Below are 16,809 nucleotides of genomic sequence, written 5' to 3' on the forward strand. Positions count from 1 at the left end.
CCAACGTTTTTTTTGCAAGGTAGAGTGAATCTCAAAATTTTTTCCAAGATGCCGAATTAAATGACACCCCGAGGCTCTTGAAAATTCTTTATAATTTTTCAAAGCTTCAAAGATAGGTTTTCGAAAGTTTTTATATTTTCTGAAAATATGTACATTTCGAAAAAGATATATATATTGAATATTTAAACACAATTGTAATTATAACGAAAAATATTTTTTGTGGTTAAATCTAAATGTAGTTGCAATGCAAAATATGGTTAAAATTAATAAACAGTTTTTAGTATATAATAAATAACTATATTTGATGAACTAGAGGGAAATGAGTGTTTAAAAAAACTTTTTCAAATTTTAATTGATTAAAACTGAAGTTTAGACACAGCAAAATTTTTAAATAATTTTAAAATAAAAACTAACATTTTATCAAACATATGATTTGTTTGAGATCTCGTGCATTCCCTATTGAAATAATCGGTAAATTATTAAGCATTTCCTATGCAGAGTCGACCTTAAATAAGTTTTTATTGATTTAAGACTTAAGAGGCTTCTCTCGACAAGGCAAAGATAACTAGATAAAATATTTTTGATTAAAGTGCTATAAAATATAAAATTTTTTGGTCTAAATTTATTTTTAAATCCTTTTTCTGCATATTGATTGAGATAAGCCTTATATCTTCTATAGCGTGATTTAAAATGATATGATATATTTATAAAAATCCAAAACTGTATTCAATCCTTCCTTCACAATTTTAATTTCCCTTTGAAATCATCTTATAAAGTATTGCCAAATTTATTTAAGATGTCGAAATTAAGACGTAAGCAGGGACAAAGAATTTAATTTGAAAAATTCTTCTAGGCAAAAAAGAAATAGGGGGGGGGGGGATTTAAATCTTAAGAGTAATATTTCTCTATCAATTAATTTTTATATATTCATTAAAAATAATCAACAATTATTTGTTTGAAACAGCATCAGGCCGCTTCGGTAATTTATATTTAAAAATTTGCTTGAATGACTTACCATTCCATAAATTGGATAAATTTTTATCTTATTAGAAATATTTTTCGAGTATCCTAATTTTAGAAGAAATGCCTTTCAACGGTGTCTACTACAATCATTGGCATTGACTACTGCTGACTACAAGGAAATCGTGGGGCATTTTATTTTTTATTTTCCTTCATAAATTAAGATCAAGGGTGAGTGAGACCAGATGCTAGCATAAGAATTTTTTTTCAGGGGTCTAGGTAATAGCTAAATTCAAACTTTTTAAAATTTAATTATTTTATAGAAGATAAATATATAATAAATAAATATACTACCCAAATAACAATAATATATTTTGCTCCACGATTTCAAAATTTATAGGTATATCAAATTATTTTTTAAAAATTATTTCCTAGTATAATATTTAATATTATATCATTATTCCGTATCTATATTTAAAAAAAAATAACAATTATGAAAAGATAAAACATTTTATTTTAAAATTTCAACCAATTTCTATTGTAGTTGAGAAATGCATAGGTAATAATAATTATTTTTTGGTTGCAACATTATTCTTAATAATATTTGAGCGTAAAATAATTTTTTTTAACTTGAATATCAGGGACTTGCAGACCCAGCCGGAAACTCATTCTGCCCGTAACCCTGGCTCGGAATGGCCCGAAAAATGGCATTATGTTGAACCAAAAATATCTTGCGGGCCTCAATTTAAAAGTTTATTTAAAATACCGGTCGGTCCTAGCTTGAAAGGGATAATTTTTTTATATCAGACCGCATTACATGCAAACCATATTTCTCAACTGTTCTAAACACTAATCCAAATCGATCATGAACTGAACGATTAGACTAATATTATCAGGTTTTTATAAAGTAAACTAAACCTGAACCGTTAAGAATTTTACCAACAGAATATTATCTCTAAAAAGGTATGTGAGTGAACCGAATTTAAATTTAAAATTCCTGACTCTTTGAAAGATTATTATAATATATTTTGATTGATAGGTATCAACAACTAATTTTTTGTCCATTGACGAAGTTCGTACCCATTAGGGCACCAATGGTGTAAATCATATAATTTATTCTTTCTCCTGATAGATATAATTTGACGGAAGAATCTTGAAAATGTATACTTATCAATACTCTTTTTTTTTAGACAATAGTGATAAAATTTGATATAAAATTATGAGCATTCTTTTTTCATAATTATAATAAGTATGTATGAAAAAAGGTTTGAAGAGGTTTTTTTAATGTTGAACATATATGATAATTTTTATGAACAGAATTTGAACAATTATCAGGCAGGCAATTTTATCTGAACCTTAAATCTGAAAATGCATAATAATTTTTTCTCTTAGTTTTACATATATATTTATAAACCTTGATCAAGTTTAAGCTTTACCAGTTGAAGATAAAACACGTTCCAAAAAAAAAATTTTTATTATAAATTCTTCAATTTTTGGAACATTTTTATAAAAGAAACATTTTCACATATTTTTAAATATTTTTATCCATTAAATATACTATTCCTTTAATTATATTTAAAAGTATTACCAGGAGCAGCACAACCCTCATGTTTTACATATTGGGGTAAAATATTTTAAAACTATTTAGCAATTTAAATAGGAATAAGTTCATCAAATAATTTTATGATAATTATTAAATTAGTGTCCAGTTTTTAGTAATTACTTTCAAGAAATAAAATTTTGAATAGTAAATACTCTAGTATGTTTACCGACTTATCAGCGGCTTTTACCACGAAGGGAGGGGGTAAGACATAATTGGTATTAAATTTTTAGGAGAGTAGGGTGGCAATTTTTTTATTGAAATTTGTCATATGGTTTACGAATATAGTTTATTATTTCTAATTATTTTTAAATGAATACTTTGTTATCTATTATTTAAAAAAATAATATTTATATTATTGTAATTGCTTCGTTAAATATTTTTATTTCGGATATTTTTCTTCTTTTCAATACCAAACAAATAGTATTCAAAGAAAATATTATCAAAGAAAAAGTATCCTCTCAAATCAATTCCCAAATAATAAAAAAAAATCATTGCACTCATAAGAATTTGCATAACACAATACAAACTGGAAGATTTTCACAATTTGCAAGCTGATATATAGCAATACCTATGAGTTCTAAGTTAATTTTAAGCTAAACATTTGAAGCTTAACAATTGTTTTATGTTGAAAAGCGATATCGAAGTAATCGCTTTTATTATACCTATTAACCACAAACAAATATAATGGTTTTAAATAATGTTCCTGAAATATATTTCTCTTTTTTGTACTTTAAATTCTGATATAATTTATTTTTTACCATGATACAACATAAACGACTTCGCAAATTCAGTTAAACTCCAGAAAAAATAATAATTAATATGCGGGCATTACTAATATTTTATTTAATGTCACCAATACCTCTGGTGTTTTTTTAGGAATTTTTAAAATTCTATTAGGCAGGAATTTAGTGAGATATGTATCGATTGCAACGTCTAATCATTTTACTCAATTACTTTGCTAATTGACTGAAAAAACTACTAGCTAACTTTTTTCTTTCTTTCTCTCATTCTTTGTATTTGATCTAATCTTCTACTAACTAGATCTTAAGTAATTGAATTCTTATCTAGTTGAATCTCGATTTATAATCTGATAAATTTGCCTTAATTGTTGTATCTTCAATATCCAACTTACTCAATATATCTCTAGTTGGATCTTATATGGCTTGGGTGCATAGTTTTTTGTTGGATTCAGATTCAGTTGATACTATTGCTAGTAGATTATCATCCTTCCGGGATTGTCAAATAAATTATCATCAGTTACATGTATTGTAAAATTCTAAAGAAAACCCGAAAAAAAAGAAAATATAAAAAATAGAGAAAGAAATATAAAAAGGTAAAGATAGCGAAAAGAAAATATTAATATATATAGATTTTTTTGTCTTTTCTGATGGGATCACTCTTCAATGGAAGATAGGCCAATTACATTCTTGTATTTGTGATAATTTATATATAGTATATATTAATAGTTTATTATAATTAGTTACTCGTGAAAACATATATGTGCATGATTGATAGAACAATTAAAAATTTTGAATTATTTATAAATTTCTAATGGCCATATTTTCGTATCATATCGACCATACCTAACACCTTTAGTAAACTCGTCCTAGAATCCTTCAAAATTTTATGCTCCTAAATCAGTAAACTCATAGATGAACCTCTTGAAGGTTTTTTTTCATTCTGAAAAGTTGGTTATAGTCATCCTTAAAGCGAATTACATATCATCGGCAGTTTTCTTTCCAAAGTGCTCTAGACTCTTTTTACTCCTTATTTATTCTCGCTTTATATGATATTTCTTCATTATTTTTTAAATTTTAGATATATATTTTTTTGAATGTATATTTTTATTTAATATATATGAATTGAAAATTATTAATAAATTATTTTTATATAATTTACAAACAAATTTATTTTAAAAAAAAATCATGTAATTTTCTGAAGAGCATTTAGGCAGTATTGCTTGCTTCCCCAGTCAATATGCCAATTCATTTATTACGTGATTTGATTATAACATAAGTACTTTTTGTTTTTAATTTGTTTTGTTCGTAAAAATAATGTTATTATATTTTTTTTAAAATTATAATATTGAATATCGTGAGAAATAAAATTTGCAGTTGACTTGTAATAATCTTCCATGTATCATTGTCGTTTTATTTTTGTGGTACTAATATTTCTATGATAATATTTCCTATCAATAGCTAAATATCACAATTGACTTTTAAACTTGGAACTCCTATATAAATTATATGTAATATTTTTATCCATTCTAGTTATTTGAGACATTAATACTTAAGTGGTATTATATTTAAGTTATTGAAACATATTTAGACGAAGGGGGGGGGGGGGGGGTAGAAGTAAATATTTTTCAGGCGGGCTAGGAGGTGAAAGTTTTCACTAAGGTAGAATCTTCAGTAACTAATAAGCTGGAAGGCGTGTAGAAGCTGCTATTACTTATTACTAAAAAAGGAATTTAATTTCATATCTAATATTTTTTTATTTAATATCTGCTAATAGAACCTACCATCGTTAGTAAGCAGCCAAATATGAAACAAAGTACAAATCGTTTATTATAAATATTTTTTTTAAAATGATGTTTATAATTGAATTAGATAATCTCACTAAAACAATCATTATATTTAAAGATAACATAAGATAAGTAATTAGAGATAAAAAATTAATTTTTTTATACAAAAAGCTTGCCTATCATTTTAACAAAAAATTTTACTTTATTTAATCTACCCTCAATGTATTAATTAGTTAATTTTTAAGCCAATATCAAATTTAACTGTTTTTATATTATTTATTAAAAGAGATAAAACTTGAGACTATGGCAAAACTATATCCAATAATATTTTGTCTTCGTTTTTTAAAATAATTTTAAATATTTTTATTTCTAAATCAATTATTTGATTAATGTTATATTCGCTATAAATATTAGATGTCCCTAGCCCAAACCGGTCCATGTAAATAATGGGTTAATTGACCCGCCCCTGTCCATAATTATTTTTACCCGGCCCGTAAAATATATTATGTACAACTTTCTCAGCCCGCTAATTATAATTATTTTAGAAATAAAACGAATTAACTGTGCTTTATTATCAGCTTTAAAAACATCTTCAAAACTTTGACCAGGTTCATATGAATTTTGAACAGTTTATTTCCCAGAAAATTACTTTTTCCCACCCGTTTTTCTGACGGGCACTGACATGTAACAAATATTAGTGATAACTGATATCAAATTTTCTAAAAAATCTTATATTTTATCATATTAATTACTAATTATTTTTTTTAAATGTATGACTATTTTCCGACATTTTTAATTAACCCTGAATTGACCTGAGTCGTTTTGAGCCTGAATGGACTATCCTATTCATCCCAGAGAGAACCGTAGTATAATTTTTAAAATCCAGAGAGTTTAAAAATCAAATCACAAGTTTACTATAAATTTAAATTAGATTCATTTGAGAAATCTTATGATGGACCATTCATTTTTTATTCTTTCCATATTTTCATTTTTACTCTTAAATCGACAAAAAAAAAATAAATAACTTTTCAAATTTTAAAACCAAACCGAATGAGATATGGCATTTAATTTTTTAAAATAATTTACATGTAAGCCTACTAGTTTAACGATTTGACCTGGCAGATCGATAACTATAATATAAAATATGTAAATTCTAGCTATAGTGAGATCCCACGGAGACTAATTGTTTATAATATTACGTTAAATGAGTATAATTACTGAGGCCGGGTATATAAATTATTATCAAAAGGCAATAATCCTTAAACAATTTTTTTTTAAACTATAGAGTCGACTATTCCCAAGCTCAATTTTCTAAAGATTGTAACTGATATCTTGCATAAAATTCTAAATCCCAAGTAATTTTTTTTTATCTTACTGTAGAGTTTGACATAAAGCATGTATTTTTTTCAAAAAAATTATTATGATCGCGAATTAAAACAAATGATAATATTCGATTATTTATATCTCAATTAAATAATGATAGATTTTTTTTAAAAAAAATATATAAGATTAAAAAATTTCTAAGGTATATACGTAAAAAAGTGAAGAAGGCCTCTTTTATAATGAGCATGATCCGCTCGAGTTAATCGCAACGAAACATATGATTTTAAAATTTGATCATAGCCATACTCGTTTCATCTCATCGCTCAGCCATTATAAAACATATACTTATTATTCACTCGCTTTTATTATGCAGCTATAAATTAAGCGAATCACATTTAATTTAAATGAGCCCTAATAGAAAATATTTGCTATTTTAAATCAAGGCCATTTTTGCTTTGTTTTAAAAAACCTAAAATATTAATCAAAAAATTTCGGAAATATATAATTTAAATTTTTTGATTAAATTTAGGCTTTATGCGTTAAAATTTTTAAATAAATCTCTGACACTGTTTGGGCCTCTCTTTAAAAAAGTATTTTAATTGACATAAAAGAACCACAGAATACCATCCGTAAGTTTGCGGGTAAATCAAGGTTATGGCAATATATTTGCTTTATTTTAGCGATATTGACGATATGTGGCCAGCAGATAAATAAACATGATAAATTCCCACAATTACCTCACCAATTTTATAAAAATTTCCAAATGAAAGATTTGATTCATTCTAAAAAAAATAATGTTTTCAGATGTAGCGACTTGAATTCTAACTTTAACAGGAGATAATGGCATTCATGAAAAAGATGTTTATATAAGCGTAAGCATAGCAAAACAATATATATTCATGATCAGCATCTTTAGAGTTGTTCTTCGTTTCATAAAGTCCGGGCACTAATATTTTATTTTCAGTTAGCGATATGTGTTTAACAACACCGATATTAAAATGAAAAGGATATAATATATTTTACCACTTAAAAAATTAATTATATTTTAATTTTATTTTCTATTTAGCCTTCACCTTTTCTGGTGGTAAGCTCCTTCAACATCTTTCTCCACTTTATGTTATTCATACAATCTCTTTTATCTAATTTATGCTTCTTTATATTGGCTCCCCATTGAAGTTTTGGCCTTCCTCTTTTACGTTTGCCCATCACTTTCAAACTCTCAACCTTATTTCCTATGTACTTCATAGGCCTTCTCATTGTGTGGCCATACAACCTAAGTCTGTTAACCATTAACTTAGTCTTAATGGGCACTACCTTTAAACTACTTAGTATTCTTGTACTGCGCACTTTATCCTTTCTTGTTACCCAGCAATCATTCTCAGCATTCTCGTCTCCATAGTTTGTAGACTTCTCTCGTCTGATTCTTTGGTTGGCCATGTTTCCGAACTATGTAGAATAGTTGGTTGTACTATGGAACTGTAAATTTTTCCCTTTAATTTGTGTGAGATTCTTTTGTCAAATAGCACTTCAGATAATGATTTCCACTTTAACCACCCTTGATTAATTTTACTCTTTATCTCTTTTTCTATTGTGCCGTTTGTTTGTATAACGGAGCCCAAATATTTGCAGCGTTTAATTGCCGATATCTGCCATTCATTTATATCAATACTCTCTGTTTCATCTGCTCCTATCACCATACACTCCGTCTTTTCTCTATTTACTTTTAGTCCGTGCTTTTCTAGAATATTTATCCAACTCACTAATCTTTATTTCATTTTATCCTTGGATTCGGCAAGTATCACAATATCATCTGCAAATATCATATTCCACGGGACTTTTTGAGGTATAGACTGTGCTAATACATCTATTACTGTAATGAAGAGAAGTAGGCTGAGAACCGACCCTTGATGAACTCCTTCGGCTATTGTGAAACCTGCTGAGGTACCTGTTGTGTTACGGACCATTGTTGTATGGCCCATATACATATCCTGTATTATTCTTATATATTTTTCGGGAACTTTTTTGTGGCGTAGCGCTCATCAGATAAGTTTTCTTGGGATTCTATCGAAGGCCTTTTTTAGATCGAGAAAGACCATGTGTAGCTTTTTGTTCTTTTCCCTGTATTTTTCACTCATTTGCCTAATTGCGTGGATAGCATCAGTTGTTGATCTTCCAGGCATAAAGCCAAATTGAGTCTCTCCTATTTCGATTATGTCTCTTAATCCTTTTTCTATTATTTTTTCGTATAGTTTTAGACAGTGTGACCAGTGGCGTAGCTACGGGGGTGGTTTTTGGGTTTGGACCCCTCCCAGAGCTAAATCTTTTTTTAGATTATACGTTCAAAAGACTTAAAAGTGACTTTATATTAAATAAATGCTATTAATATTTATATTTTTCTAGTTTTGATGTTTGTGAAAGGATATTATATTACTATTGAAATTATTCTGGATAGTATTATTATAAAGTCATTGAGAATAATCTACTAAATTATAATAACATATTATTGATACATTTAAAAAATGTATATATTATAGAAGATATGGTTATAATTTGTATGATTAACCCGGCCGAGGGCCGGGAAAAAGGGCTGAAGGCCCGTCAATAGGGGTCTGGGGGGCGACGCCCCCAGGCTTTTATATGTATGGACCCCCTCTAAGAAAAATTCCTAGCTACGCCACTGAGTGTGACATTAGTTTTATGCCCCTGTAATTTTGATAATTGTGTGGATTCCCTTTATTTTTGAAGATAGGAATTAGATATCTCTGCCTCCATTTTTGGGGAACCTCTTCATTTTCAAGTATTTTATTGTACAGATTTGTGAGGAGATGTATTCCATCATCTCCTTTTAAGGCATTCTATTGAAATATCGTCTGGACCCCTAGCTTTGTTGTTTTTCATATGCTTGAGGCATGTGCTTATTTCTTGTTCTGTTATGGTTGTACAAGGTTTTGACATGGGGAGTGTTCGGGATTAAAGTTGAGAAGCTCCTGAAAATATTCTTTCCATCTATTAATTATTTCTTTTTCCTTTATTATCTCCCATCTGTGTTTTTTTGATTACTTTCGGAGCTCCGTTTATATCCCTAGAGTTCTTTTCGCGCTGTTTGGCTAATCTGTATATTTTATTTTGCCCTTCGGTATGTAGTTCTTCATACATGTCATCGTATGCCATAGATTTGGCCCTAGCCACCGCCTTTGTAGCTATTCTCTTGGATTTTTGTAATTTGTCTTGCCATCTGAGTTTTTGGATTTGAACCATATTTTATATAAGGCTTTTTTCTCCTTTATAGTGGTTTGTACCTCTTCATTCCAACATCATAGTTATTTGTATGATTTGTTGCCTCCTCTTGTCAAGCCTAGTGTCGATTTGGCAGTGTTTATTAATCTTGATGAAAGGTCTGTCCACATTTTTTCACTGATTTATGAGGAATTTATTGTTTCAATGTTTGCATTGATTGCAAAGGCATCTGTCATTGTTTTTAATTTGCCCCATTTGATGCATGGTTCCATTTTTATCTTGTTTTGAGTGGATTTATTTGAGATGTGTAAATCCATGACTTGTAGCTTGTGTTGTGAGGCGATATCTTCTCCTGTGATGACCTGCGAGAGATTAGCATGTAATCTATCTGTGTTTTCCTTGTAATACTTTCGTATGTTATTAAATGACTGTCTTTTTTCCTATAGTAGGTGTTGGTTAAGGCAAGGTCGAAGGCTTGCGCAAATTTACCAATTATGACTAGGTCATCCTTAGGGATTTCCATTACAGCTTCATCAAGGATAGCACTAAAGTCATCTTTCTCTTCTTCCTTGCAACCCCATTTGAGGAGCATATACTGAAAGGATGTGTAGTATTGATTGACCAATGCAGAGTTTTATCTACATTAGTCTATCAGAGATCCTGTTGACTTCTACTACTGAGGTTAGATCTTGTTTACTTTTCACAGGATGATTTCTACACCCTGCGGGTCGCTTGGAGGGAACGCCCTATCTTTCATATTCATATTTCCATTTGTTTCCTTCATTTTGTTTATTAGACATTAGCACCCGGCTGTCCAGGTCTGTCGGTGACTGGGGTGTCATCCCTAAGCTCCGAAATTCATCTTACCATATGTCTTTACACATCAGTCATCGAAGAAAAACTTGAAAGTTTTGCTCCATACCAGGATTGATGCGTTCTTCTTCGTCCTTCTGTTTCCAAGCATACATCTAATCCATTTCACCCCGGCGATTAAATAATTAGTTATATATCAATTTAAAATATTTCAGACCAAATAATAAAAGTTTTTCTTTTGAACCGTGCTATTTTTAATCTATAAAAGTTCATTCAGTCGTGATGCCAATTAATTCTCTTATTTTGCTTAAATATTAATACTGTCTAACAAATGTAAACTAAAATTTACACCAATTAAGCATTGACTTATTGAATTAAGTTTCCGAATTAATGTTTACAGATTTTTTGTCAATTTCGTAGGTCATAAAACACAGTTATATAAATCAGGCATTAAATTGGCAACTAAGTGCTTCTATAACTTTCGTTTAATTTCAAACGGATGAAGCACTAAAACATAATAATCATGCACTACTCATTGGTAAGTTTAGGAATTATTACTTCCAAATGATTGAGACACTGATAATTCAGTTTAGGCCAAGTTGTTGGCAAAATAACACTAATTAATAGCACAAACTAGATATTTACTGCTTCTATATATTCATTTAGGCATGATGGAAATTTTTACAATAACTTTTATTTCTAAACTATCTACCAAACAGATCAAAACACAAAATATACTTACTTAGAACTTCCTAGATAGTCTGGTATAGGTTTCAGAATGGCATTTCCAAAAGGCTAACACTCTTAAAGCATGATATCATAGTTTACTCACTCCTTTTTCTGTTGAAAAAAACAAATTGAATAATTAATTAATAGGTATACTTATTAGCACTACATATTTGTGTAAGATAATTAGTAATAAATTATTATTTCTATTATATTTTAATTTTTTATTTACATATATAAAAAGTCAAATAAAATATATTATAAAATTAAAAGTCAATATTTGTTATAAATATTGATTATCAACATGATCGGATTGTTGGTTTAAATCACGATTTAAAACATTTTTGATTATAAATATGTCGTCCTTATGTAACTGCAAAGTTATGACGTATACTTAGACATGTGCGCCGCTTGTCAAATGCGCAACCGCTGGTGATTTTTGACCACGCTGACGCCGCCAAAAAGTGTCGGTGCTTAACACACTGCCGCCGATGTAAATTTGGCGGCGTGGAGGCGTGATACATAATTTTTATTATTAAAAATAATATTTATTTTATATATTATTTATAAATTGTAACTAGAAGAAAAATAACATTAAATATTTTTTGAATTATTAAAATGTGATTTTATTAAAACTAATAAATAATATTTGCTATAAATTTGATTTGTAACTTGAAGAAAAATAATATTAAATATTTTTTGAATTATTAAAATGTGATTTTATTTTTAAAACTAATAAATAATATTTGCTATAAATTTGATTTGTAACAATCCATATAATACACGTTGGCTCATTGGGCAGGTCTGTGACCAACGTGCTAGATAAGTTTAGGATAGTAAAACAGAATAGGTATTGATATTATTATATATTTTATTATTTTAATTTTAACTGTTAAAATAATTAATTATTTTATAATAAAATATTTTAATAAAACTCTCCCACATTTAGAATTTTTTATGGCATAATATTTATTATTAACTTTTTATTATGTAGAAATATGGCATTATTTCAAATACAAAAGATTTACCAGATAGAACAACACTTAGCGGAGTGGATTAGATGTAATTATCAATGAAAGCATACATATGTCAACAAATTAATATAGGTCCTAAATTAATTTTGTACTATAACTTTTGATATGTCGACCGACAAATATAGACGGCGAAATTATATTACCTATACATTTCACGAAATAGATAATAATTTTAATATTGTATTTTATACATTGGCGACACATCCTGTCACCCAAAAACATGCCGCTGAAACTATTCTTTCAGAGATAGAAAAAGTTGAAAATATATTTATTTAGAGTCCAAGAAAATTCAAATAGTTATGGATGCAGGATCCAATGTAAAGAAAAGTGTTCGTCTAGGAGAATATGACCATCATTTATGTTTGGGGCATGGATTACATAATCTAGTGACAGTCGATGGAATAAAAAAAAGTTATAGAAAATCTCATTAAAAAAGTGGGAGATATTTGCCTTTCAACACAACGGATTTTGAAAATATAAACGATATCGAAAATAGAAAATGTTTTGAATCGATATCATTTACATCGGATATTTTAGATTTGGATGATAATAATTTTTTTTATGAAGATCATTTGGGGTTTGATGATAGTGAATATCAAAAATCATATGAGAAAAAACCTTAAAATTAAATATGCCTACATGTTAGCATAGTATTTTAATAATGCTGGAAAGTGTGACTGGCAATAACAAAAATCCTATAAATATTCTATTAAATAGAATGGAGAAACCGGATCTCAAATTATTTAACTCCGATTGGGATGAACTTTTAAATTTTTTTAGAACCTTCAAAAAAACTGTTCCTCATTTTCAATCTAATGAATATTTAAAAAAAATATAATTACTCCGGTGCAATTTTTATGTCAATGGCCTTACACGGACGAATTAACCGAATGTGAAACGACGGAAGTTGCTTCAAAATTTCATTATCTTACATTGGTTATGAAACATTTATCTATTCATAATAATAATCTGAAACAACTAAACTAGTTTAGGAAAAGAGTATTATTCATTATTTTCGCCTTATAATTTAGAGATAAAAGATTTCTTAGATTTTTGGAAGATAAGAGCATTGGATCTTTTTAAACTTTCAATATTAGCTAGAAAGGTTTTGTGCGTTCCAGCTATGAGCACACCCAGCGAGCGTGTATTTTCCATAGCTGGGCTCACTCTGAACTCTAAAAGATCATTATTATGACCTATAAATCTAAATATTACATATGATAATTTTAACTTAATAAAATCATTAAATTATAGTTATAAACATAATAATATTTTATAAGTATTTCCAATGAATTTATAATTTTAATTTAAAAAATTAGAGTTAGAAAAATGTCGATTATTTTAAAAAAAACGCCGCCGCCGATAATGCTGTCGGCGCACATGTATTATACTAAAGATCGTATTTTTTAGAGTAAAGTGAATAATAATTAAATTAGGGCACTTATTTTATATTATCAAAAAAATTTTCTATTTATAATTAGTTTGTAACATTGACAAGCACTGATCTGGCACCAATCAACAAAATAATATCCTAAGTAATACTATAGTTATTCATGATATTTTATGATAAATAAGAAGGTCTTGAATTATAGGCGCAACTTCGGTGGGAAAATAGCGGGGAAGTTTACTTTTTAAAAATTTTCAAAATTAGCAAAAGGGTAATTGTAACTTAAAATGAAAAAATAAACATGAAAATTTTATCACGAATTAGAATTAGTATAAAATATACTCACATTACTATTTGAATTTAATGATTGATGTTTAATGAAGCACCATGTTCTGATATTCCTTAATCATATTAATAGGTATCGTTGGCAGTGTTTTATATCCACTTTATTGCGAAATGCATTATTTTGGATAAATCAGTTCTTCAGCACTGTATTCCTCCATAACAACAATAAAGCATTTTAAAAATTACAAGGTGTTCCCATCCCTTATTGTTTTAGCAATAAATCTGTCAATTAAAAAAAAATTCAATAAAATTTTATTGATTGAGAAAGTGTTAAATTATCAACGTTTTCTGAAAATTTCATTAAATTTTATTAACAGAGTCTAAAAGTTATGCATATTCAAAGTTATAAAAACAAAATTCCAAAATGTAAAAATTAATTTTTGTTAAATTTTATATTATAAGCAGACGATAATAAAATAACAATGGTTTACTGTAAAGATGACTTGAGTTTAATTAATATTTCAAGACTATAAAAACATTACGAAGTCAAAAGATTTTTGAAGGAATTTCATAGTTCTTGAATTGATTGATCGCAAAAATTGATGCTACCGGATCAGCAGAAAATGGTATGGTGATAGACCATGCAAAGCTCGTACTATGGAAAATGTTGATTCTGTTGAAACACTTGCATTGATCCAAGAGGATCCGACACCCATAGAACAATTTGTCAAGTATCCCAGTTCAGTACTTAACCAGTGCGAATAAGATCGTCCGTATGGTACGTACCAAACAACTTCTGCGAAAATACCATCACAGGTTATTTTATTACATGTGAAGATAAAAAACGGTTTACAGTAACTCCACCAGTAAATCTGCAAAATGTTATGGTGTACGTTGCAGTTTCAATATGAAGCAAACAAGTTGCACCCGATTGCTGGTACAACATAAGACTCAAATTAATCTTGACGAATGTTAATGTTTTCATGTTTTTACCTGTCATAATTGTCGTTTTTTTAAATTATTGTATTGGTATATATTTGTTTTTTTTTGTAAATTCATTTTATGTATTTTTATTAAGCGCAATAATCTGGTTTGTTAACTTAGCGCAGTGATTTGTTTTTGATTGTAAAACTCAGCATGAGTCAGTTTTTTTATATATTTTGAAAAAAGAAATTTTGTAAAAATTATACATTTTTTGTTCTTGTTTAAAAAAAAAAAAAATTTTAATAAAAATTTTACTCTTGAATTTCAATATTTTTAAATTTTAATATTTAATACTTTTTGGGATTTAAGAATTTATATTAAGGAAGTTTCATAATATTTGGAGAGAAGTAATTCAGTGGATCGGCACAACATCAATATTACCCGAATTGTAAAGTTTAATAAAAATGAATTTACATGTTGGAAAGTTTAAATTTTGTCTGTCCAACTTTGAGTGTGCATAACTCGACTCTGTTGGTAGAATCTGATGAAATTTGCAGAAAATATTGATAATATATCCCTCTCAAATCCATAAAATTGTGTTAAATTATTTTTCTAATAGTCCAGATAAATTGCTAACAAAAAGGTTATCCGTTTAATAGGAACACTTTAAATGCTTTCCCCGACATATTTTTTTTAAAAACTGTATATAGAACATTATAATACTCAGCAGATGATATCTCATAACAAATCTTTAAAAACATAGATAATTTATACCGCAGGATTACTAATTTTGAAAGACCCCGATAATGGCAAAATAATATTCCAATATGTATAAAGTATCTACCACGTGACTATCAGACATATTTGCCGTGAATTTTTGAACTAACCTTAAATTTATAAATAATTTTCATATTCTATATTTTTTATATAAATTTCAAAAATAAACAAGGATTAATATAATGACGAAACTGTCTTAAATTTAAAGGCTAGTTGTATATAAATATCTTTTATTGAATTCATACTTTGGTTATTAATATATATAGTGCGTCTCGAAATAAATATGTTTATTATAATCATATTTTTATTTAGTAAATATATAAATTACATTTTATATGCCCCTTTTGTTCCAATTCATCGTCCTTTATTTATCATCTAAAATAAAAAACATCACTTTACTATGTTAATCATTTTAAGTTAGTGTTACTAAAACAAAACTATTAAGTTAATGTATATTATAATAATGTAAGAAAGAAGCAATAATAAAAGTTGTCCGTAAAGTAATAGTTCTTTAGGGCAAAATTATGATTTTTCTTTTAAATATTATTATTTATTTTTGTTTTTTATTGAAAACGTGATATATTAACAGCTAAACTCATATGACAATTGAAAAATTGATTTAATTAATATTAATGCTCAAATTTTTTTTATATATTTATTGAAAGAAATCTACAAAATAAGGAATAAATTGGGGGAAAAAATGGACTAATCAATTTATTTCTTTTTAAATTTATTTTATGCAGATATTATGGGAAAACATTGTCATAATTAATTCTGAAATTTTTTTTTTAAATAAACCAATTTATGTGATTATATTAAATTATATATTATGGGAAAACATTTGTCATCATTCATTCTGAGAAATTTTTTTTAAATAAACCAATTTATGTGATTATATTTTAAAGTCCTGTAAAGCGGAAGTAGAGAAGAGGCTAGATTACCCTGAAAGAACTCTAGACCTTTCACTTTCTTCATGTAAAGAAAAAATAATCTTTAAAAAATAAATTCATAGTGAGTCCTCTTTAAAAATAAAAAATTCTATACAGAAATAAATTGAGTATTTGTCAGGATTCTCATACCTAAATCCTATAAATTCCTTAAATATCGAAAGAAAAAAAACTATTTCTTTAACATAAAACTAAACCCTATCTCATATCTGATTACCCTTAACCTTAAGACTAAACTAGCATTTAACTCTTAGCCAAATCTAAACTTC

The 16,809-nt window shown here is 27.6% G+C and overlaps 1 long non-coding RNA gene across 1 annotated transcript; it reads left to right on the forward strand.

Moving 5' to 3' along the window:
• Positions 1 to 6,260: 6,260 nt before the first annotated feature.
• On the forward strand, positions 6,261 to 13,755 carry LOC135926298 (uncharacterized). The gene is made up of 3 exons (XR_010571833.1): positions 6,261 to 6,314; positions 6,373 to 6,442; positions 13,702 to 13,755. It is a non-coding gene; the product is annotated as an uncharacterized LOC135926298 (long non-coding RNA).
• Positions 13,756 to 16,809: the final 3,054 nt, after the last annotated feature.

The sequence above is a fragment of the Gordionus sp. m RMFG-2023 genome, chromosome 3 (assembly GCF_954871325.1).
Source record: "Gordionus sp. m RMFG-2023 chromosome 3, tfGorSpeb1-WG-v2, whole genome shotgun sequence".
NCBI classification, from domain to species: domain Eukaryota; kingdom Metazoa; phylum Nematomorpha; class Gordioida; order Chordodea; family Parachordodidae; genus Gordionus; species Gordionus sp. m RMFG-2023.